The following is a 24,065-nucleotide window of genomic DNA, read 5'->3' on the forward strand; positions in this document are numbered from 1 at the left end:
TAGAGCCTCTTTTTACAGTATGAAATAAAGTCTCCAGTTAAACCTTCACATACCACCTGACCCAGATCCACTGTTTTGTTTTTAATACATCATAGTATTTTAACTTTGTAAGTGCTGTCGAGTCTGTTCCCACTCATCAACCCTTTTTTTGTATGTTTTCCAAGAAGTAGCTGGTGAATTTGAACTGCCACCCTTGTGGTTCAAACCGACTTTGATGTCCAGTGCTTATCTTATGGTGCCAGGTCTCTGTAGGCATATTAAGTTTTGATGCAGATTTTCAAATTATTTTATTATTGAGTCATTTCTATTTCAGAGAACAGCAATCTATCAGTCTCAAGTGTAATTTTGAATTGGAAAGTACTTTCTTCAGAACGTACAATTTTTGTCTTTCCGTATTTTTAACTGTTTTTGAAAATCAAAAGTTTCTTTCTTACACTTGCCATTTGAAATCAACCAGTTTGTTTGTTTGTTTGTTTTAAATGAGGATCTAATATAAAATATAATTTGGTGTCACAGTTTATTTGCAGTGAGATTCTACATTCAAATTATAGTTCCAATTAATTAGAACAAACATGCTTAAATTCTAAAGACTGCAAATGAATTCTTGACCTGGAAAAGGAAGTTTTATGTGTTAAAGTGTTGAAATAAAAACATGCAGAATATTTAAGTAAAATTAAGATAGGAAGTTAATGCATAAGGTGTGCCTATAAAATAAATACTTTGAAATATATACAATATTTAAATGAATATCAGGAGTCCTGGTGTGCTGTGGGATAATGCACTGGACTGCAAGGTCGGTGGTTCAAATTCACCAGCCACTCCTTGGAAACCCTGTGAATTGGAACTGGTGCAATATCCTCTCATTGGCAAGGCTGTTGCTCAAAACGGTCCTGGAGCTGCCTTTAGAGCTTGTAGTAAATCTTTTTAATAGCCTTTATGGTAGGAGGTATTTTTCCTTAAATAATGCAACAGTGAAATGTTTGAGAGCTAAACCTACTAAATAAAGAAAGGTGAGTAGCCATGTTGGTCAGGAAAAAGGTCACGGAACTGTTTCAAGCCTCAAACTTAACCCTTGGAAGTAAAGGTAATTACGTTAATTTTCAGTGTGACTTCACCTATTTTTCTAGTGTATTTGTTGAAAACAATTTCATAGGGTAAATCTTAGTCCATTTATTTTGTTAAAGCAGTCAACAAACATTTGTTGTTTTTTAAGGATATAAACTGCATCAAAGTTGTTATATAAAAGTTGCCTTATAATACAAACATCTCTTACTTGGCTTAGATAGAGTTGAAGCATTATGTTCCTGGCATGTTGACTTCCTGCTTCATCGTATTTAACGACAATTTTCCTGTTCTTTTGGACAAGAGTATTTATTTACGTATTAAGTAGATACCATCCAACCTTAAATATTGAAGATGCTCTTCCCTGACGTTTGGATACAGTAAATGTGGATTTGTGATAGGAAATCCATGAAAAGTTAAAAGCTTATTAAATGACAATTTGGGTTCTGTGATCTGGTCTTAAGCTCTCTTCATTGCAGTAGCAATTTTTGCTCATGTATATCTTTAAAAACTATATCTTGTGAAACATCTGGAATTAGTTTTTCTGTAATTTGGGGTCAGGGGAAGAGGAACATTTATCTACTCCAATGCCTAACAGTGCTTAACATTGGTAGATGTTCAGTAAATCTTGATTTGAATCAAACTCATTGGTGTGTAAGGGGAGTGACTTAATCATACTCCCTTCAGTCTTTACAGATTTGTGTGTTCGCTACAGATCTAAACACTGGAGAAAAAATACTTCTTTGAGGGTACATATCTGCCCATAATCCATTCACGCTTATAGGGAAGAATACTGTATTAGAAGGCAGGAAGTTGGTTCTAGATAATGGGTTGCCTATTTAGATTTTTTAGTGTTCTCTTATGGAAATTAATAGGAGTCTCTGAACAGACATTTCTCCAGAGAAGACATATAAATAGTAAGTGTTACTTCAGTACTCACCACTATTGCTGTTGCATACCTTCCAGTTGGTTCCCACTCAGAGCCACATTGTATAGGGTTTCCAAGGCTGTCAATCTTTACAGTAGCAGAAACTTTCATCTTCCTCCTGTTGAGCAGCTGGTGGAGCGTAATTTGCAGTTACCAGCCTAACATATGCTATCAGGGCATCCATTAGTCACTAGAGAAATGCAAATCAAAACCACTTGAGATACCATGTCATAACCACAGCATAGTTGATGCAATAAAGTCAGTTCCAACTCAGTGACCCTGTATAGAGTTTCTGAGGCTATAAAATCTTTTCAGGAATATAACACCTCATGTTTCTCCTTTAGAGTGGCTGGTGGACTTGAACCATTGACTTTGTTCACATTCCAGTGCTTATCCTAAAGAGCCACCACACTTCCCAACTACTAGCATAGCTATAATTTTTAGAAGATGGGAAGTGATAAGGTTTGTAACCCTCATCCAATGTTAGTGGGAATGTAAAATGGTGCACCTTCCACCCCATAGAAGACTATATGACAGAGTAGAACTGTGTCCTGGGATTACTAGGAAAAAAACTTTGGCAGTTCTTTAGGACATTAAACAATTAGCATTTGACAGTGTCAGACTAGGGTTTTTAGAGAAGCAAAACCAGTGAAGCTTATATATATGGAGAGATTAGTTGCAAGGAAATTACTCACGTGGTTGTAGAGGTCTGCAGGTTCTAAGTCCATGGGTCAACTGTAAGGATGGAAGCCTCCCCTGCAGGGGCTGATTAGCTGCAGGAGCTGAGGAACCCAGATACTCAAATCAGACAGCAGGCTGCTGGCTTCACAAGCAAATCCAAGATCAGCAGGTAAGATGGCAAGCTGTAGGCTAATGACTCCCAGGAATAGCAGGCCATTGACTCAAGCCCTAAGAACCAGAGTTCAGATCCAGCAAAAAGCAATAGAGCTTTGTCAGAATATATATATGTATATATATGGTGGGGCTTCAAAAAATTTGTGGGAAAAAATCCATTTTCTTATCATTCCATTTTCTCCATAAACTTTTTGAAGTCTTTTCATATATTGGAAGCAGGCCACACACCTAAGGAAACTCTCTGTCATTTGATTGGCTGCTCGTGACGTAGCATCATGGCAGTGACTATATCAGGTCCCATCATGGAGGGATGACTACGACATGACTGCCAAGCTATCACGAGTCATGGCAAAGCCGGGTTAACTCATGGCAATTCCATTTCTATGCATCTTCTACCAGAAAATAAATGAATGTTTTTGTACATGAATATTTATGACAACATTATTCGTAATAGCTAAAAAGGTAGAAATAATCCAAATAGCCATCAACCAATGAATGAGTAAGCAAATAGTGATATGGCAAAATCACCACCACCACTGTACACATACATGAAATAATAAAATAGCCATAAAAAATAAATCAAACCCAATTGTGCCATCAAGTAGATTCCGACTTTTGGGTTTCCAAGGCTGTAAATCTGGGAGCAGAAAGACTCATATTTCTCCCAAAGAGCAGTTAGAAGTCACCTTTCAGTCCAGTGCTTATCCTACAGTGCCACCAAAGAGCCCAAAAAGGAATTGTCAAGTGCCATCAAGTTGGTTCTGACTCAGGGACCTTGTATAGGGTTTCCCAGGAGTGGCTGGTGTGTTTGAACTGCCAACTTCGTTTGTAGCAGTCCAGTGCTTAATCCTACAGAGCAACACCAGGATCCAGTTTTAAGAAAAAATACTGGAACATGGATGAACTTTGGAAATGTAGTAAGTGAAGAAACCAGAGATACAAAGCCATATGTATGATTACATTTATATGATATCCAGAGTAGGTAAACCTATAGAGATGCAATGCAAATTGATGGCTATCAGAAGCTGGGGGAATAAGGGTACTGGGTTTTCTCGTGTAGCTGTTACGTGCTGTCAAATCAATTACAACTCACAGTGACCCCTTGCACAACAGCACGAAACACTGCCCAGCCCTGAACCATCCTCACAATTGTTAACACTTGCTTGAGTCCATTGCTGCTGCCACTGTACCATCTAGTTGGGGGTCTTCCTCTTTTTCACTGACCCTTTATTTTACCTAGGATGATGTCCTTCTCCAAGGACTTGACCCTTCTGTTAACATGTCAGAAGTCTCGCCATCTGGCTTCTAAGGAGCTTTCTTAGTTGTACTTCATCCAACACAGATGTGGTTATTCTTCTGGTAGTTCATGGTACTTTGAACATTTTTGTTTAACACCATAACAAATGCATCAATTCTTCTAAAGTCTCCCTTACTCATTCTTCAACTTTCATATGTATATGAGACTATTGAAAATATCATGACTTGGCTGACATCTTTGCTCTTAAACACAGAGGTCTGTACACATTTGCCTAATACAATATGTCATTTGATTTCATGACTGCTGCTTCCATGAGTGTTGATAGTGAATCCAAGCAAAACGAAGTCTTTTGGCAATTTCAATCTTTTCTCCATTTTTCATGACCTTACTTACTGGTACAGTGTTGAGGACTTTGGTTTTTAAGTCCTCTTCATTTTCAGCAAGCAAATTTGTATCATCTGCATATTGCAAGTTGTTAATGAGTCTTCCTTCAATCCTGTGCCATGCTCTTCATATAATCCAGCTTCTCAGATTATTTGCTCAGTATATAAACTGAATAAGTATAGTGAAAGAATACAACCCTGGCACACATCTTTCCTGATTTTAAAATATTCAGGATCCCCTTGTTCTGTTCCAACAACTGCCTATGAACAGGTTTCGCATGAGCACAATTAAACGTTCTGGAATACCCATTCTTCACAGTGTTATCCATAACTTGTCATGATCCACACTGTCCAAAGCTTTTGCAAAATCAATAAAGCACAAGTAAACATCTTTCTGGTATTCTCTGCTTTTCAGCCAAGATCCATCTACTGTCAGCAGTGATATCTCTCGTTGCACATCCTCTTCTGAATCTGACGAGTTTCTGGCAGTTCCCTGTTGATGTACTGTTGCAGCTGATTTTAAATTCAGCAAAATTTTACTCATATTAATGGTATTGTTCAATGATTTCTGCATTCCATTCGGTCACCTCTCTTGGGAATGGGTGCAAGCATAGATCTCTTCTAATCAGTTGGCCAGGTAGCTGTCTTCCAAGTTTCTTGGCATAGATGAGTGAATGCCTCAAGTGTGCATCAGTTTATTGAAATTTTTCAATTTATATTCCATCAGTTTCCCAAGCCTTGTTCTTTGCCAATGCCTTCAGTGCACCTTGCACTTCTTCCTTCATTGCCATTGACTCTTGATCATATTCCAGCTCTTGAAATGGTTGAACATCGACCATTTCTTTTTGGTACAGTAACTCTGTATTCCTTCCATCTTTTGATGCTTTCTGCATCATTCAATTATTTTGCCCATTGTTGTATTGTGAAGTGCCATCGAGTCAACTTTGACCCATAGCAACCTTGTATAGGGCTTCCGAGGAGCAGCTGGTGAACTTGAACTGCCAACTTTGCAGTTCAAACAGCTTTGCAGTCTGGCACAATAACCAACAGCGCCACACCAGGACTCCATAGAACCCTTCAATATTGCAAGTCATGGATTGAAGTTTTCTCAGTTTGTTTATCTTGAGAAATGCTGAAAATATTCTTCCCTTTAGTTTTTCTAACTCCAGGTCTTTGCACATTTGACTTTGTTGTCTCAAGCTGCCCTTTGAAATTTTGTATTCATCTCCTTGACCTTCTCATTTCTTCATTTCTTCCTTCCTCTTACCCCCACCCCCACCCCCAGCATCTGTATGCTCAGAGCAAGTTTCAAAGTCTCTTCTAATATCCATTTTGGTCTTTTCTTTATTTCTTGTCCTCTTAATGACCTTTTGCTTTCTTCTTTCTGATGTTCTTGATATTCCACAACTCTTCTGGTCTTCAGTCATTAATGTCTAATGCATCAAATCTGTACTTGAGATGGTCTCTAATTTCAGGAGAGATATATCAAAAGTCATATTTGGCTCTTGTGGACTTGTTTTAATTTTCTTGAGCTTTAGCCTTAACTTGCATATGAGCAACTGATAGCTGAGTCATCACCTTTTCCACTTCTCTTCCCACAGATATAGTCAATTTGGTTTCTGTGTATTCCTTCTGGTAGGTCCATGTATAGTAGTGTTTTAGGTTATTTTTAAAAGACATTTGCAATGAATAAGTCATTGGTCTTGCTAGAGGAACAGAAGATACATCTTCAAAGAAAGATCAGCATGAATAAAACAAAAATGGCAGTATGGTTGGCTATTACAAGAATAAGCAAGTTGTTCACTGGGAAGCCATCAAGGCTAGCAATCAAGTCCCTTCAGGACAACCCCCCATCTAAGACAAACTCAAAAGGGAACACATAAGCAGGCATGTAATCTTACTGGCGACCACATTGGTCTGGTGAGTGGAAGAGGGGCTAATGCAGCAATGAAGAAACTGGCTAAGTTAAACTACATTCCATAAGACTGCTGTTTACCTGGAGATGAGAGAGAGAAGAGGAAGGGCTGGCTGGTCCAAAGTGTGGTGAGACCTGGGGACACCTGAGCCCACAGACAAGGACATAGCCACAAAGGGCTAGAGCTGAGAGTGAAGCATCCAGCTGACATGAAATGAGGGGAGATGCACAAGAACACCCAAACTTGCAGATAGTGTCCATTTGACCTAGCCTCGATGGCTTAATAATCAGAACCCAACTAGAGGAAGATTTTTTTTTTTTTAATTTTTTTGATAAAGGAAATGAGGATAAATTGCTACAATTTGATGAACTTGACCTAAAGTCATGGAGGTAATAGCTCAAAATTCCAAAAGAGAGGGAAGGAGTCTTCACATCAAGTATCAAGGCTATACCCTCTATATACAGGGTAGATAGGGACAGGCAACTTAGATATTGGCTACCTAAAATGGGAGGGGGCGTGCACGATAAAGGCACGAAGTCACTGGCTTACAAGGTTTCAAGAGGGAGTTTAGTTTAGGAGTGTGGGGGGTGGGGAGAAAGAATCCCCACTGACTAGTTTTCATTTTGTCTAGATGGGTCTGGTAAAATGAGATGGGGATAAGAATATGATTCAATAGTGAGTAATTGTTATCATGACTAATTGCACATAATTGTAAAGGTAGAAGTTTTGTAACAAAAACAGGGGAGTAGTTAATCTTACAACCTAGAAACAGAGGACCCTAGGACCATCAAGTGAAAAGAGCACAAGTGGAATGCGGGACCCTACCCAGAGAAGCAGCGACACCAGAGACGGAGGCAGAGATGGGGACATGGAGAGAGGGAGCAGCTCGGGACTCTAGCTTCATGGAAAGAGAGGGACTGAGAGCTGGCAGCCAGGAGTAAGACTTGCAGAATGTACCCTTTGGTGGTTTAAATTATTATATATCCCTGAGTGTTTTTTTAAAAAAGAGCTAAAATGAATAGAGAGAAATACTGTTAACTGATGGTACATGGAGGAAATTATAATCATTGTAATGAAACAAGGTGTATGATGTGTTGATGTAGAACTGATGATCTGCCCTGTAAACTTTTTCACTCATCTCATAATAAAAATGTTAAAAAAAAAAAGTCATTGGCCTTTCAAAATTCTATCACATGAACTCCAGCATCATTTCTATCACCAAGGTCATCTATTCCAACTATTGACATTTCCTCTCTGTTTCCAACCTTCACATTCCAATCACCAGTAAATTATCAATACATTTTGACTGCATGTTTGATCAATTTTAGACTGAGGAAGTTGATAGAATCTTCCGTGTCATTATCTCTGGTATTTTAATGGTTGGCATGTAAATTTGAATTAGCTTGTTTTCTTTATAGGCATACGGATATTATCCTGTCACAGGATTGTACTTCAAGAGATAAAGGATCTTTATGGTAATGAATATGACACCATGCGTCTTAAAATTTGGCATAAACCATATGATTTTCATGTGTGAATTGGGTAGTAGTTTACAGAGCAGATACATTGATGAATTTTCCATTCAACAACTCATACAAATTTTGTTTATGTCATGGATTGCTATCCCACAACTCCACTACCGCCCTGTTTTTCCAGTTTCCATCCCTCTTTTTTCCGTAGCCCTCCTAACCTTTGCCCTTGGGTAAATGCTGCTGTTCTGATTTTAAATGGTTGATTATTCTAGGGTATACGTACCTCCCTAGTGTTCTTGCTCCCCTGATAGATCTATTGTTTGGCTGAAAATTGAATCATGGGGCTAAGTTCTTTTCCAGACTTCAAGGGTAACTAAGGGCCATCATTATAACTTCCACATCTTTGTCTACCTCCACAAAGCACAAATTTACTGGTTATTAATGTACTTTCATCAAGGAACTTGAAGAAGTTCGTAGAAAATTGATTTGAAAAATAATGTAATTTTTCCACAAACTTTTGAAGTTCCCTCTTATATTGAAAGGTAAGTAAATCTATGAAAACCTATATTCATAATATATTCAAACCCACCAGCCACGCCCTCAAAAGTCTATACAGGGTTGTTATGAGTGGGAATAGACTTGACTATATTTAACAACAACAATAGAAGGTGTGATTACTTAATTTATGTACCAGAATCCCCAGAGATAATGAAGTTTCTTAAGAAAAACTGTTGTGTAAAGTTTCATCACTCAGACAAAAAACCATTTTCTAAACTGTTTTCGTATGTTAAGACATAAATCATATAAATCAACTTATGTAAATAAAATATTTCATATATGATTTTAAAGCAATCTCAAACCAACAGTTACCACACACTTAACAACACAAAAATTGTCACATTTTATTGAAAAGGAGGATCAACCAAAGACTGCCTGTTAACCTATCAATATACTATTTAGTACTAATTGAAAATTTCCAGATAATGTTATAAGTTTTTAAATTAGGTATAAATATTGGAAAAGAACAAAACTATCTGCCAGCAATGTTTCTCAGAAAAATCCCAAGTGTCAACTCAAAAATTCTAAAATCTAGGAGAAATCATAAAGTAGAAAATGTAGTGGGCATTTGTGGGAAGTTTTTGTTGGTTTTGTTTTGTTAAAATCTCTCCAGCATAGAAATCCCCATCCTGGATTTAGGAAATCCCCATTATTAGAATCCAGATGGCAATAGAGTCCCTACACCCAACTATTGAAACCAAAAAACAGACTTCTCCCTGCCTGTGACTACCAAGGCATAGGCACAAAACCAAAGAACCTTCCTCACCCTTCCAGTATGTACCTCTTCTACCTAGACAACTGTAGTTGGTTTCAGCTTCCAAATAAGAACCATGATTCTTACAAAAATTGTTACCAGGGAGTTATTAAGGAGTTGTACTGGGTTACACTTTGGGCTGCTGGCCACAGGTTAGCAATTTGAAATCACCAGCAACTCTGTAGGAAACAGATGAGGCTTTTTGTTCTTGTAAAGATTTACAGCTTTGAAAACTCTATTCTATGAGTCAGAACCAACTTGACAGCATGCAGCAGCAAGAAAGAGATTGCAAGCAACAAACCCTCAGGAAAATGGGGTAGGAGGCTCTGATTTTCAGTATCTTGCCTAGTGACAGCGTAAAGGAATAGCGATTCTATAGTATTCATAATTGGGAGTCTAAATGCCCGCATTTTGTGAAGCTGAAACTGCTATTCAAATTATTTCTGAGAATGTAGAGCCCATTGAAACCAGGGTTTTGAATGTTTGCAATGTACCTATCAAAGAACAGTTTGGAGGACCAGTATGAATTCAAGTGTGAGAAGTTAAATTGCTTCTTTTTATTTAAAAAAAAAAAAGTTTTGTTGTGTTTTTGGTGAAACTCTACACAGCAAATTAGGTTCCCATTTGATAATTTCCACACAAATGGATCAGTGCTATTAGTTACATTTTTCACAATGTGTCAACATTCTCTTTATTTTCTGGTTGTTCCATTTTCAGTGTTCTAGTTTCCCTGCCCCCTTATCTTCTCTTCTTTGCTTTACATTAAATATGGACCATGTGGATTCTTAAAGATGGTTTTATTTTAGTAAAGCACCAATCTAACAGCCTTTATTTGTGTGTCTCTGTGCTTTTATGATAAAAAGGTGCTCTTAGGAGATTGTTTAAGATTTAAATAACATAGTTGCTTTAAAGGCACTGAATAGCTTAAAGAATGAAGACAAGCTCAAATCCCCAAGTTTTATTGCCAGGCATGCAACCAGAATCATAGGGACTTTCTAGTACTTTGTTTTCAGTTTTCCAAAAATTGTAAAACCAACCTTCAAGTTTGATCCAAACTTGAATTAAGATGTTAGTTGAGTTGACACCTTTCATCATTTGAAATTTAGGACACTGGCTAAGAAAAGAGTGCAAAACCAAAAAATTCAACAAGGATCATTTTGTCAGTCCCTGATGACCCCTTCCCTTGACAGTTCGATCTGCTGGATCTTCTTGAAGTGAAGAAGCAGTGACTGCCAGTTTTCACTGCTACCAGTCATTGTTTTCAGACCTGTTAAAAGGAGTATATAAACGGTGCTCTGGGATCCCCTGGATCCAGCATCAAATTGAATGGAAGATTACTGTAACCCTCCAGAAGTAAGATCACCAGGAGCTCAGACCCCTCAGGAATAAAAAACTAGGTAACTTCATAGCAAACAACTCCAGCCAGGTGGCTGAAGTCAAAGGAGACCTGGTAACGGAAGAAAGAAATTGTAAAACCCTGCTTCAGCCTTTTAACAATTATAGTCTCTACCTGTATTCCTTTGCTACAATGTCCTGTGTAAATTTCCATGTGTTAACTACTGTCATGAATGGAATTGTGTCCCCCCAAAATGTGGCAACTTGTCTGAGTCCTCAGTGTTTTAACAGTTATGTAATAATGTCATGATGTGATCTGAAGTGATCAGCCAATCAGTTGTAAAAGGATTACAACTCAGATGCAGCATGTGAGGTACAACAAGGTGACAGCTTTGAATCAGTGTAAGGGGAGTTTCCCTGAGGTGTGGTCTATGTTTCCTTTTATCTTACATGAGACATAGGAAAGAGAAACGAGCAGATAAAGTAGGATATACTACCTCCAAGAAAAACGCCAGGACCAGAGTGTGTCCTGTGGACCTGGGCTCCCTGAGCTAAGAACCTTCTAGACCCAGAGGAAGATTGATGCCAAGACACATGAACACCGCCAAGGAATGTGGGACCCAGAGATGTTGAAAGGAGACAAGGACCTTCTCACAGAACAGAGATAGAGAGAACCTTCCCCTAGAGCTGGATCCATGAAATTAGTCTAGCCTTCTAAACTGTGAGAGAATAAAGTTCTGTTTAAGCCATCCCTTGTGGTACAAGTAGTTCTGTTGTATATGTATTTTTTAAAATCATCTTTGGCTAAATGGGCACTATTAAGGGTGTGGAAAAAGTTGAAAACAGATAGTGGTGATGGTTACACAGCATGATGAACATAATGTCATTGAAGTGTGTGGATGAAAATGGTTGAGTTGATAAATGTTTTGTTTTATATATTTCACCACAATAAAAAATTAACTTTAGTTTTCTTTTCTCCATATTCTTGAAATCTTGGAATCATCTTTAACTCCTAGATTGGTCTCATCGCTATATCTAGTCAATTGCCAAATCCTACTGACTCTACAAAAAGAACCCTCATGGCACAACAGTTAAGCACTTGCTAACTGAAAGGTTGACGATATCAACTCACCTGGCCACTCTACAGGAGAAAGACCTGGCCATCAGATTCCAAAATTATAGCCAAAACAACCTTGTGGGGCAGTTCTACTCTGTCATACGGAGTTGCTATGACTGAAAATACCTAACAAACAAACATTTATTCTACATCCATAATGCTTTTTGAATTGGTACTCTGGTTCCCATACCAACTGTTATTACCCTACTTAAATTCTCACTATCTATTGTCTAGGCTTGTCTGTCAGTTTGTCATACTGAGGTGGTTTGTGTGTTGCTGTGATGCTAGAAGCTATGCCACTGCTATTTTAAATACCAACAGGTCACCCATGGTAGACAGGTTTCAGATGAGCTTCCAGACTAAATCAGACTAGGAAGAAAGAGAGGTGGACCACTTCTGAATGGTTAGCCACTGAAAACCTTATAAATAGCAGCAGAACATTGTTAGATAAGCCCCTCAAGTTGTAAGTCACTCAAAATATGATGGGGAAAGAGTTGCCTCCTCAAAGAAGAGTTGACCATGATGTCATGAATAAAGCATACTTTTGGGACCATCATTTGCTTACGTGGTACAACTCAAAATGAGAAGAAACAACTGCAAACATCCATTAATAATCAGGCCATAGAATGTACAAAGTATGAGTCTCAGAAAATTGTAAGTTGTCAAAAATGAAATAGAATGCATAAAGATCAATACCTTATGCATTAGTGAGCTGAAATGGACTGGTACTAGCAATTTTGAGTCAGACAGTCTTATGGTTTACTAGGCTGGGAACAACAAACTGAAGAGGAATGGTGTTGTATTCATCATCAGAAAGAGCTTTTCAAGATCCGCATTGAAGTACACTGCTGTCTGTGATAGGATAATATCTTTACACCTACATGGAAGACCAGTTAATACCACTATTATTCAAATTTATACACCAGCCACTAAAGCCAATAATGATGAAATTGAAGAATTCTACCAACTTCCTCAGTCTGAAACCGATCAAACATGCAGTCAAGATGCATTAATAATTACTGGTGATTGGAATGTGAAAGTTGGACATAAACAGAAAGTATTGATAGTTGGACAATATGGCCTTGGTAATGGAAACAATGCTGGAGATCCCATGATAGAATTTTGCAAGACCAGTGACTTCTTTAATGCAAATACCTTTTTCAACAACATACAGAGTGACTATATACTTGGACCTTACCATATGGAACATGCAGGAATCAAATTAACTATATCTTTGGGAAGAGACGATGGAGAAACCCAATATCATCAGCCAAAACAAGGCCAGGGTTTAGACTGTGTAACAGACCATCAACTATGGACAAGCTGAAACTGAAGGAAATTAAAGCAAGTCCATGAGAACAAAAATACAACCTTGAGGTTTTTCTGTTGGTGGTGGTAAGTGCCATTGAGTAAGTTCCAACTCATAGTGAACATGTATAGGGTTTTCCAAGGTTGTAAATCTTTGAGGGAGCAGAAAGTCTCATCTTTCCCCCATATAGTTGTTGGTGTGCCCCAACTACTAACCTTGTGGTTCCCAGTTCAGTGCTTATCCTACAGAGCCAGCATACTCCCAACCTTGGGTATATGCCATCTGAATTTAGAGACTGCCTCAAAAATAGATTTAATGCACTAGACACTGATGACAGAAGACCATAGAGTTGTGGGATGATATGAAGAACAGTATATATGAAGAAAGCAAAAGGTCATTGAAAAGACAGGAAAAATAGAAAAGACCAAAATGGATGTCAGAAAAAATCTGAAACTTGTCCTTGGCTGTAAAGAAACAAAAGCAACCAAAAGAACTGAGGAAGTAAAAGAACTGAACAGAAGGGCAGCTCCAGAAATCAGAGTCAAATATTATCATGAAATGTGCAAAGACCTGGAGTTAGAAAATCAAAAGGGAAGAACATGCTCAGCATTTCTCAGGCTGAAAGAACTGAAGAAAAACATTGCACCCTCAGGTAACAATATCGAAGGATTGTTTTTGTTGTGAACCACTGAGTCTGTTCTGACTCATAGCAACTCCGAGAGTGGCTGGTGAGTTTGAGCTGCCAACATTTCTGTCACTAGTCCAGTGCTTATCCTATAATGCCACATCCGAGCTCATTGAAGTGTTATCTGGGCAAAACATTAAATGATGTTGGGAATATCAAAAGAAGATGAAATCAATACACAGAATCACTGTAGCAAAAAGAAATGGTTGACCAGAAAAACTAGATTGTGCCAGGCCACTACTACTACCAACTGTTCTGAGAGGGATGACCTTAGAAGTCACAGGGTAGGAGAAAATGTGGAACAAAACTCAAAATTATTGTGGGGGGCGGGGAGACCAGGCTTATGGTCAGAAAATGACTGGAGGAACTAATACAATGGCCCTCCACCAACATTTCGGTATGGAAAGGAACTCACCCTTGTGGCCTAATTTTCAGCCAAGCAATAGATAGGAGCTCTGGCACAGCCTTCGGTAGGGATTACATCTCAATGTAAAGAAAACAATAATCCTCACCACTTCTAAGTGTTGAAGAGCAAAGACGTCAGCCTGATGACTAAGGTGCGCCTGACCCAAGCCATGGTATTTTCAATAATCTCATATGCATGAGAAAGCTGGACAATGAATAAGGAAGACTGTAGAAGAATTGATGCTTTTGAGTTATGGTGTTGGAGGAGAGTTCATGGGCTGCCAAAAGAACCAACAGATCTGTGTTGGAAGAAGTGCAGCCAGAGTGCTCCTTGGAGGCCAAGATGGCCAAACTTAGTCTCTCATATTTCGGACATATTGTCAGGCGGGACCAGTCACTGGAGAAGGATATCATGTTTGTTAAGGAGGAGAGTCAGAGAAAAAGAGAGGACCCCCAGCGACATGGATTGGCAGAGTCGCAGCATCAATGGGCTACTGATGGCAGTGTGGCAACAAGGTTGGCGCAGGACCAGGCAGTGTTTCATTCTGTTGCGCATAGCACCTAACAACAACAAAGTAGATAGATATGCTCACCATTGAATGGTCAATCATTCAAAATCAAAAGGGCAACATTTACCTCAGGACAAAGTTTGAGAAGATGGGTGGAATAGAAATAGGAAACACAGGGAGAAAGTAGGATAACTGTTGTTGCATGAAGGCAATTGCAATCATTAAGGTGAAACAAAATGCATGATTTGTTGAATGTAGAAACTACGATTTTGTCCGTAAACCTTCACTCAATTAACAATAAAAAGTTTTTTAAAAAGAAAAGAAATGGAAGTAACATATGATCAAGAAGTGATATTGTGGAGAAGCGGCTGCTATGCCAAGAGGAGAAGGCAGGAAGGGAAATGTAAATAAAAGCTGGTTGGGCACCATGGAGGGACCACCACCATCGAGGCAGTGAAGCACAAGATCCAGCATCTGCAGCAGCGGGCCGAGTTTGCAAGGAGAAGGATGAACGCTGCCAGCGGAAAGTAGAGTGAGAAAGCTGGGCGGGAACAGGCCGAGTTTGAGGTGGCCTTCTTGAACCAGCTGGTAGAAGCTGAGGAGCGCTTGGCCACTGCCCGGCAAAGGCTGGAGGAGGCAGAGAAAGCTGCTGATGAGAGCGAGAGAGGTATGTAGGTTACTGAAAACCGGGTCTTAAAAGATGGCACTCCAGGAAATCCTGCTCTACTAAGATTAGCACACTAACGAAGAGGCAGATCGAAAGTACGAGGAGATGGCTCGTAAATTGGTGATTATTGAAGGGAACCTGGACCGCACAGAGGAGCAAGGTGAGTTGGCAGAGTCCAGTTGCAAAGAGATGGATGAGGAGATCAGACTGATGGACCAGAGCCTGAAGTGTCTGAGTACTGCTGAAGAAAAGTACTCTCAAAAGTAGACAAATATGAGGAAGAGGTTCTTACTGATAAACTCAAGGAGGCAGAGACCCGTGCTGAGTTTGCTAAGAGATCAATAGCCAAGCTGGAAAAGACAATTGGTCATGTGGAAGATAAACTGAAATGCACCAAAGAGGAGCTCCTTTGTACACCAAGGATGCTGGACCAGACTGCTTGACCTGAAAGAGATGTAGAGAGCTAGTCCGCCACTGCTCCTCACATTGACCCCGATTCGCCTGAGGCCAGCCTGCCAGAAGCTGACCTTTAAACTGAGGGCCGATCATTAACTGGAAGGCTGCTTTCTCCTTTCGCTGTCCACCCTCCCCCGCAATAATTCTTTTTTTTTTCTTCCTCTGCCAAATTGTCTCTAACCCCCTACCACCTGAGCCACTGAGCACCTTTGGGAACCACTTTTAAGAAAAAGCGAGCAGAATGCAACTGTCTTTAAAAGCATGTTGTGATGTACACATTTTACAAAGACTTTTGTTTGTTGTAGTACCATATATAAAACATTCCAAATAACTCCACAGCTCTGAAGCAGCAATCTAACCCCTTTCTTTTGGAAAATAGCTTTTCAGTTTAATACTTACTGCTCTGTCCATTTGTTATTTTGTTATTTGCCGTGGAGTCAGTTTCAACTCATAGTGCCTTTATAGAGGGTTTCCCTGGAGTCCTGGTGTGGTGCTGTAGGTTAATGCTCTGGACTGAAAAGTGGGTTTCAACTGCAAGGTCAGCAGTTCAAGCTCACCAGTCGCTCCTTGGAAACCCTATACAGGTTCACCATGGGTCAGAACCGACTCGCTGGCACTTAACAACAATAGCAATATGGTTTCCAAGGCTATACATTTACCGGAACACAAAACTTCATCTTTCTGGTATTTACGGACTGCTATCCGTGAGATTAGCATTCCAACTCATAAGCACCACTACACTACCAGAGCTCCATAGAGGAGGGAAAGAAGTACGAGACTGTCTTTCTTACTAAATGAAAGGCAAACAAAACCAAGGGAAAGACTCAACTCTGGGAACCCTCATTGCTCTGTACAAAGCACCAGCCAAACCAGAAAGGTGACTCAAGAATTGTGACTGCAAACTTTTTAAGTACTGTTCAGATTTTCGGTTTTAAATTATCTTGGTGCAAGGTGATTTATTATTTTTTTTTTTTAATTTTGTCAGAAGTGACTAAACAAATTGACAAGGTGAGACCTCTGTCTGAGACCTCATCATTGTCCCATCCTCTCTCCACTCCCTAACTACTCACAGAATGGAGCAGATGCCCCTTTTGTAAAAGACAGATGCCTCCTTTTGTAAAAGACAGAAAAGAGAATGATTTGCCACTGACATATAAAATTCATCTTGTCACAATATTCTGCGTCTGAAACTGCTGCCTCTCAGAGTACTTTGTATCAGTCAGTGCTGAAGAAATCTTAAATATCTTATACACAAAGTGTTTTTTGAAATTTTGTATGATTTGGAACTTTACTTTGCTGGAGTTGGGGTGTACTGGATACCCCATCTGCCTGAGTTCTCTATGCAGTCTGTAGGCTGGTCATGTGCTCATCTTTTAGAAGTGCTTTCCCCACCCAGCTGCCCCTTTTGGTGAGGTTTCTATGAGGTATGTTTGGTGTGCATCCTGCAGCTTATTGGCTTTGCTGGGTGTCTTTTGGGGGCCAATTGGGAAACAGAGAAACCAATAACACAACTGTTGGGATACTGAAAAAAATAAATAAGAAGGAGTAGTGTATAAAGAACGCCAAGCTACAATGAAGGCATTGGTGAAAAGCAAACAAGGCTCCAGGAACTGATGGAAATTTTTCAACAAACTGATGCAGAACTGGAACCACTCACGCATCTATGCCAAGAAATTTGGAAGACAGCTACGTGACCAATTGATTGGAAGTGATCTATATTTATGCTTATTCCAAAGAAAGGTGACCCAACAGAATGTGGAAATCATCAAACAATATCATTAATATCACATGAACTAAAATTTTGTTGTATATAATTTAAAAACCATGCAGTAGTAGTACATCGACACAGAGCTATCATGAAATCAAGTGGGATTTAGACGAGGATTACAATGAGGGATTATCACTGCTGACATCAGATGGATCTTGGCTGAAAGCAGTGAATACCAAAAAGATGTTTACCTGTGCCTTATTGACTATGCAAATTATGGATACTATTGTGAAGAATGGGCAATACAGAACATTTTATTGTACAGAACCAACTCACTGGCACTTAACAACAATAGCAATATGGTTTCCAAGGCTATAAATTTACGGGAACACATAAATTTATGAAGAACCTCTATATAGACCAAGAGGCAGTCATGAGAACAGAACAAGAGGATAGTTAATGGTTTAATATTAGGAAAGTTGTGTGCCAGGGTTGTGTTATTTCACCATACTTACTCAATCTGTATGCTGAGCAAATAATCCAAGAAACTGGATTATTTGAAGAAGAACATGGCATCAGGATTGGAGGAAGACTCATTAACAACCTGTGATAAGCAGATGACACAACCTTGCTTAGTGAAAGTGAAGAGGACTTGAAATACTTACTGATAAAGATCAAAGATAACAACCTTTGTTGTCCTTCAATGTAAAGAAAACAAAAATTCTCACAACTGGACCAATAAATAACATCATGACAAATGGAGAAAAAATTGAAGTTTTCAAAGACTTCAATTTACTGGGATCCACAATCAATGCTGATGGAAACAGCAGTCAAAAAATTAAACAACATATTGCATTAAGCAAATCTGTGGCGAGAGACTTCTTTAAGCCCCTTCCAACAGTAAAACTCCAAGGTAATACACAAGCAGGCATGTAAGCTTGCTGGTGACCACATTGGTCTACTGAGTGGAAGTGGGGGAAAAACAGCAATAGGCTGAGTTCAGCCATGTTCCATAGACTCCCATCAACCTGGAGATGAGACAGGGAAGAGGAAGGGCTGGTTGATCCAAAGTATGGTGAGACCTGGGACTCCTGGGCCCATGGACAAAGACATAGCCATGGTGGGCTAGAGCTAAGAGTGAAGCATCTAGATGATATAAAGTGAGGGAAGATGCACAAGAGTGCCCAAACTTGCAGATAGTACCCATTTGACCTAGCTTTGGTGGTTTGATGATCAGAATTGGACTAGAGGAAGATAAAAAAAATTTTGACAAAGGAAACAAGTGTAAATTGCTACAATTTGATGAACTTGACTTATACTTATGAATGTAGTAGCTCAAAATACCAACTAGAGGGAAGGAATCTTCACGTCAAGGACCATTCCCAGCCCCTCTGTACACAGGATTGATAGGGATGGGCAACTTAGACATTGGCTACCTAAGATGGGGCTATAAAGGCACAAAGTGACTGGCTTACAAGTTTTCAAAAGGGAGTTTAGTTTCAGAGTGTGTGGGGGAAGGTAGGATGTCCATTGAATAGTTTTCATCTTGTCTAGATGGGCCTGGTGAAAAGAGATGGGGATAAAACTTATGATTCAATAGTCAGTAATTGCTACCATGACTAATTGCGACTGTCACAACTAAAAAGGTAGACATTTTGTAACAAAAAGAGGGAGTAGTTAATCTTATAGTACAGGGACAGAGGACCCTAGTACTATCAAGGAAGAAGAGCATGAACAGAATGTGGGACCCTATCCAGAGAAGCAGTGACACCAGAGATAGAGGCAGAGATGAGGACATGGAGAGAGAGAGAGCAGCTGAGGACTCTAGACTCATGGAAAGAAAAAGACTGAGTTCTGGTGGCCAGTAGGCAGGCTTACAGAATGTGCCCTTTGGTTGTTTAAATTAATATATATTCCTGAGTGTTTTTGTATACACCTCCCCCCACAAAAAACAAAACGAAACAGAGAATGGAAGCAAATACTGTTGAATGATGATGCACAGAGGAGATTGTAATCATTGCAATGAAATGATGAGTGTAAAACCGATGTCCTTCTATGTAAACTATCATTCAATTCACAATAAAAACTTAAAAAAAAAAGACCACTTTAAAGTGCCCAACAGCAAATATGTCACTTTGAGAACTAAGGTATGTATGCCTGGCCCAAGCGATGATATTTTCAATAGCCTCATATGCATGTGAAAGTTGGACAATGAATAAGGAAGACTGTAAAAGAACCGATGCATTTGAATTGCAGTGTTGGTGAAGAATATTGATAGTACCACGGACTGCTAGAAGAATAAATCTGTCTTAGAAAAAGTACAGCCAGAATGTTCCTTAGAAGCCAGGATAGAGAGACTTTGTCTCTCATACTTGGGACATATTATCGGAAAGGACCAGTCCCTGGAGAAGCACATCATGCTTGGAATAGTGGAGGGTCAGCAAAGAAAGAGGAAGACAGTTGTGATGATGACGCAGGGACCTGGTGTTTCATTCAGTTGTGTTTAGGGTAGCTATGAGTCAGAGCTTACTCAACGGTAACTAACAACAGCAACAGGCTATTCTGGGGACATTATAAAGTCATTGTTCTATTTGTCAATCATGTTAGCCTAGTTAGAAAATTAGTATTTATTTTATTCCAATTTTAATAATCATCTCTCCCCCAAACTGAAATCTTCTGTATATGTTTATCTTTTTCTTTTTTGGAATCAAATGTTTTATTGAAGTATAACATGATTGATTACAGGAAAGCACAACTCAATTTTTGTGGAGTGTACAACTGTGTATTTAGTGCTTAGATCAAGAAATAAAACTTTACCATCACCCCAGAAACATCTCTTGTATCCCCTCTATAGTCACTGCTCCCCTAAAAGGTAGTCACTCCAAATATCTGGTACCTGTTTCTGAACGTTAAATAATTGGTATTATACAGTATGTTTGGCTTTTTGCTCAATATTGTGTGTGAGATCCCCTATGCTTCTTTTAGAAATAGTTTGCAGCAACCTATGAGTTGGAACCAACTCAATGGCATTTAACAACAACAACAAACTGTATCTCTTAAACTAATATAACCTCTACTTCACCAGACATGATGTCTGCCTCAAGTGACTATTCCTATTGATAACATGGTCAAAGCAAGTGAGTCAAACAATATATTGTTGGGCTTCATAGGGTTTTCATGGGCTAATTTTCAGAAGTAGATCGTCAGACCTTTCTTCCTCTTGTTGTTGTTGTTAAGTGCCATTGAGTCAGTTCTGACTCATAGTGACCCTGTGTATGGTTTCCGAGGATCGGCTACTGAACTTGAACTGCTGACTTTTTGGTTCAAACTGACTTTGCAGTCCAGAGCATTAACCTGCAGTGCCATACCAAGACTCCAAGAGATATATTAAATAAGTTCAATATGTTAATCTTATTTGGAAACTGGTTTAAACACATCAACTATAAGAACACGTTTGCAGTAAGTTTAGGTATCTAAACACAGACATTTTAAAACAGTATTTAAAATGGGGCCCGGGTGGTGCTGCTCACCAAAAGGTCGGTGGTTTGAATTCACCTGCCCCTCCTTGGGAGACAGATGTGGCAGTGGACTTCCATGAAGATTTACAGCCTTGGAAACCTACAGGGTCACCATGTGTGGGAACCAACTCGACAGCAGGATGGTTGTGTTTTTTGTTGTTGTGTTTTTACATGAGTGAGGGAGAGCTTTGGTGAGACACACTGGCACAAGAGTAGCAAAGATGGCCTCAAATATGCCGGCGAATGTGAGCATGATGCAGACACTGCAATGTTTGGTTCTATTGTACTGTGAAACCTGACAGTAGGAACGTGAGAGGTCTCTCAAGTTTCCAACTTGGACAGGATGCAGTCTTACCACTTTTCTATCATTCTTCTAGTGGGAAGAATTTTAATTTTTCCTCTCTGAGAGGTTCTGCCTAAAAGCTCTGGGTTTTGCAGGTTTCATTGTATTTGTTTTCCTTTTCTGATAGGTATCTGCCTTATACTGGCTGTGCCTTTCACAGGCTTTACTGTACGTAAGGCTGCTGTTAAGTTTGAGTTGGCAGTTGTCTATCCAATTCTTACGGCTCTAGTTTTCCTCTGATTTCATTGGCTAATATGTTGAAAGCAATGTTCAACAGTAATGGAGATGGGGATTTCCCTGACTTCAATGGCACTGCCTCTGGCATTTCTTAATTAACTTTGATGCTGGTTTGATAACTAAGGTTTATTTAATGTATTATGTCATCTTTGAATATTTTTTCTGTGTCATAGTCTCTGGTTTTTCTTAGAAATTATTAAGTATGATAAATATTTTTGTGACACTTTTATATCATCCATACCATTTTTCCCTCTAATCTTTTAAAAAAACTATTTTCAAAAACTAATATCTAGTCTGTGTTTAAATATCTGAAGTTGCCTCAGAAGTCTTTAAAGTTGATTTCTTTGAATCATGCTGAATTTATTGAATGTGTCTCCTTTTATAATTGATTGTTATTGTTGTTGGCTCCAACCCTGTACAGGGTTTCTGAGGAGTGGCTGGTGGGGTTGAACAATTAACCTTGTAGTTACCTACTGTGCCACACTATTATAACTGCTAAGTAGGAGTGTGGGTCAAAAATTATCCACACTTGGTTATATTAAAACACCCATCCACGTTCACGGCTAATGACAACATTGAGCGTGCATGTGAAATGATTCTGTCAAATAGGTGAGTGACAGTGGATTATGTGGCAAAACATCACTTTGCCTATGAAATAATCCACAACAGAATTTGATTTTGAAAAAGTCTTCAAGATGGATACCAAAACAACTCATGGAAAAGCATAAACAGAAGCGTTTGAATATCTGCAAACAAAATTTGGACTGATACTTGAAGGAAGGTAGAGTTTCTTTTAAAATAATCATTACTGGTGATGAGACATGGATTCATTACTACAAGCCTGAGAGTAGACAGCGGAGTATGGAATGGAAACATTCTCAACCACTGACCAAGAAAAAGTTTAAAAGTCAACCATTAGCTGGAAAATTGATGCACAGTTTTCTGGGATTCTCAAGGGCCAATACTGGGATGTTATCAAGAAAAGCATTCAACAATCAACAATGCTCCTTACAGTGAGATGCTCACTGAAAAGCTGAAGCCTAAACTTCGTATTACATGCATAAGACTGCTATCCCAGAGCTTTGTGATCTTTCATGACAATGCAATCTCCACACCTCTGCCCATACTTTTGAAACTCTGCAAAAACTTCAGTTTGAGGTGTTAAAGCACTCTCCCCGATAGTCTTGATCTTGCTCTTTTGGACTGGCACCTGTTTGGTCCCCTGAAATCAGCCCTTCATGGACAAAGAGTCATATCTGATGAAGAAGTGAAGACAGCAGTCCATTCATGGCTCACAGCTTAGCCTAAAACATATTTTAATAAGGGAATACGAAAGCTTGTTGACAGATGGACAAAGTGTATTGAAAAGCAAGGAGATTATGTCAAAAAATGATGTATTTGTCTTTTCTAAAAGCAGATTAAAATAAATTTTGCAGCTAGAGTGTGGATAATTTCTGACTGACCTTCATACTTATATAATCTAGAACAGTTTCCATATACTTTCCTTTTAAGCCATTTATTTAAGAAACTAGGTCATTTGACTTGTAGAAGACATCACAATCAGACTTCGGCAGTTTGCAGCCTAATGATGTGGTTTAGCAAGTTCCTCTCTTTTGTATATCTCCAACCACCCCTGTATTTCCTATGCACTGATCATGAGATATAGAGTCTTGATTATAGATTCTTTTGACAACATGATATGGTGCTAAGTACTTGTAATGTACCACCTTCAGGAGGCACACTGGTTGTTCCATTTTTACTGATGTTAAAATTGATCAGTGAGTTCAGATGTGTCAGCATGGTCCTTCCATTAGAAAGTTCCCCAGTGTATATATACACAGAACTCATACACCATATGCACAGTTATGGTGTTTATTAGAGAAGTAACAGGTTATAACTAGAGATCAGGATCAGCAAGTTATAAAATAGGATTAAGATCAGAAGTGTGTAGGCAAAATATTCCTTCTTCAGTGTAGGACACCTCTCTCAGCTCGTCTTGCCCAAGCAGGGCTCTTCTTGGCTTCCTGAAAACAGGTTCCTTTCAGCCACCTGAAAATAGGTGTCTTTCAGCTCCCCAAACACAGGCTCCTCTCAGACCCTCAAGACGGACCTCATCCCTTGACTCTCAAGCTGGTCCTGTCCTGCTCAGACAAGTGTTTCAAAGCTTCGTTAGCTCTGCCAGTAAATGCCCACAGGCAAACCATTCATCATCAAGCTTTCTGTGCTCAACTCTCTCAATTCATGGTAGGCATGTCCACTGTAACTGCCTCCTTCAGTAGGCCAGGAAGCCCACTGCAGTCATCTGCTGCTGCTGTTTTTCTGCCACTGCATTCTACCATGCTTGCCACCACTTCTTGCCATCCTGGTATTACAGTTCTCTGTCCCCTGGGTTTAGAAGGTACTCAGCACAGGGACCCCAGGTCCATAGGATGTGTGCCACTCCCAGTTCTTCTTTGTGGTGGTACTGAGATCCCCTCTTCCTGTCTCTGGGATGGCTCATTTTAAGTCTAGCAGGATGGCAAAAATAACCAATCCTCATATGAGAGTTCCATATACCTTATTTGCATTGTTAGCAGGCTGTCCAATTCCC

General features: G+C 39.3%; 1 pseudogene; it reads left to right on the top strand.

Moving 5' to 3' along the window:
- Positions 1 to 8,212: 8,212 nt before the first annotated feature.
- LOC102824685 lies at positions 8,213 to 15,656 on the top strand (annotated as a pseudogene).
- The last annotated feature ends 8,409 nt before the right edge of the window (positions 15,657 to 24,065 follow it).

The sequence above is a fragment of the Chrysochloris asiatica genome, unplaced genomic scaffold (genome assembly GCF_000296735.1).
Source record: "Chrysochloris asiatica unplaced genomic scaffold, ChrAsi1.0 scaffold00036, whole genome shotgun sequence".
Taxonomy (NCBI): Eukaryota; Metazoa; Chordata; class Mammalia; order Afrosoricida; family Chrysochloridae; genus Chrysochloris; species Chrysochloris asiatica.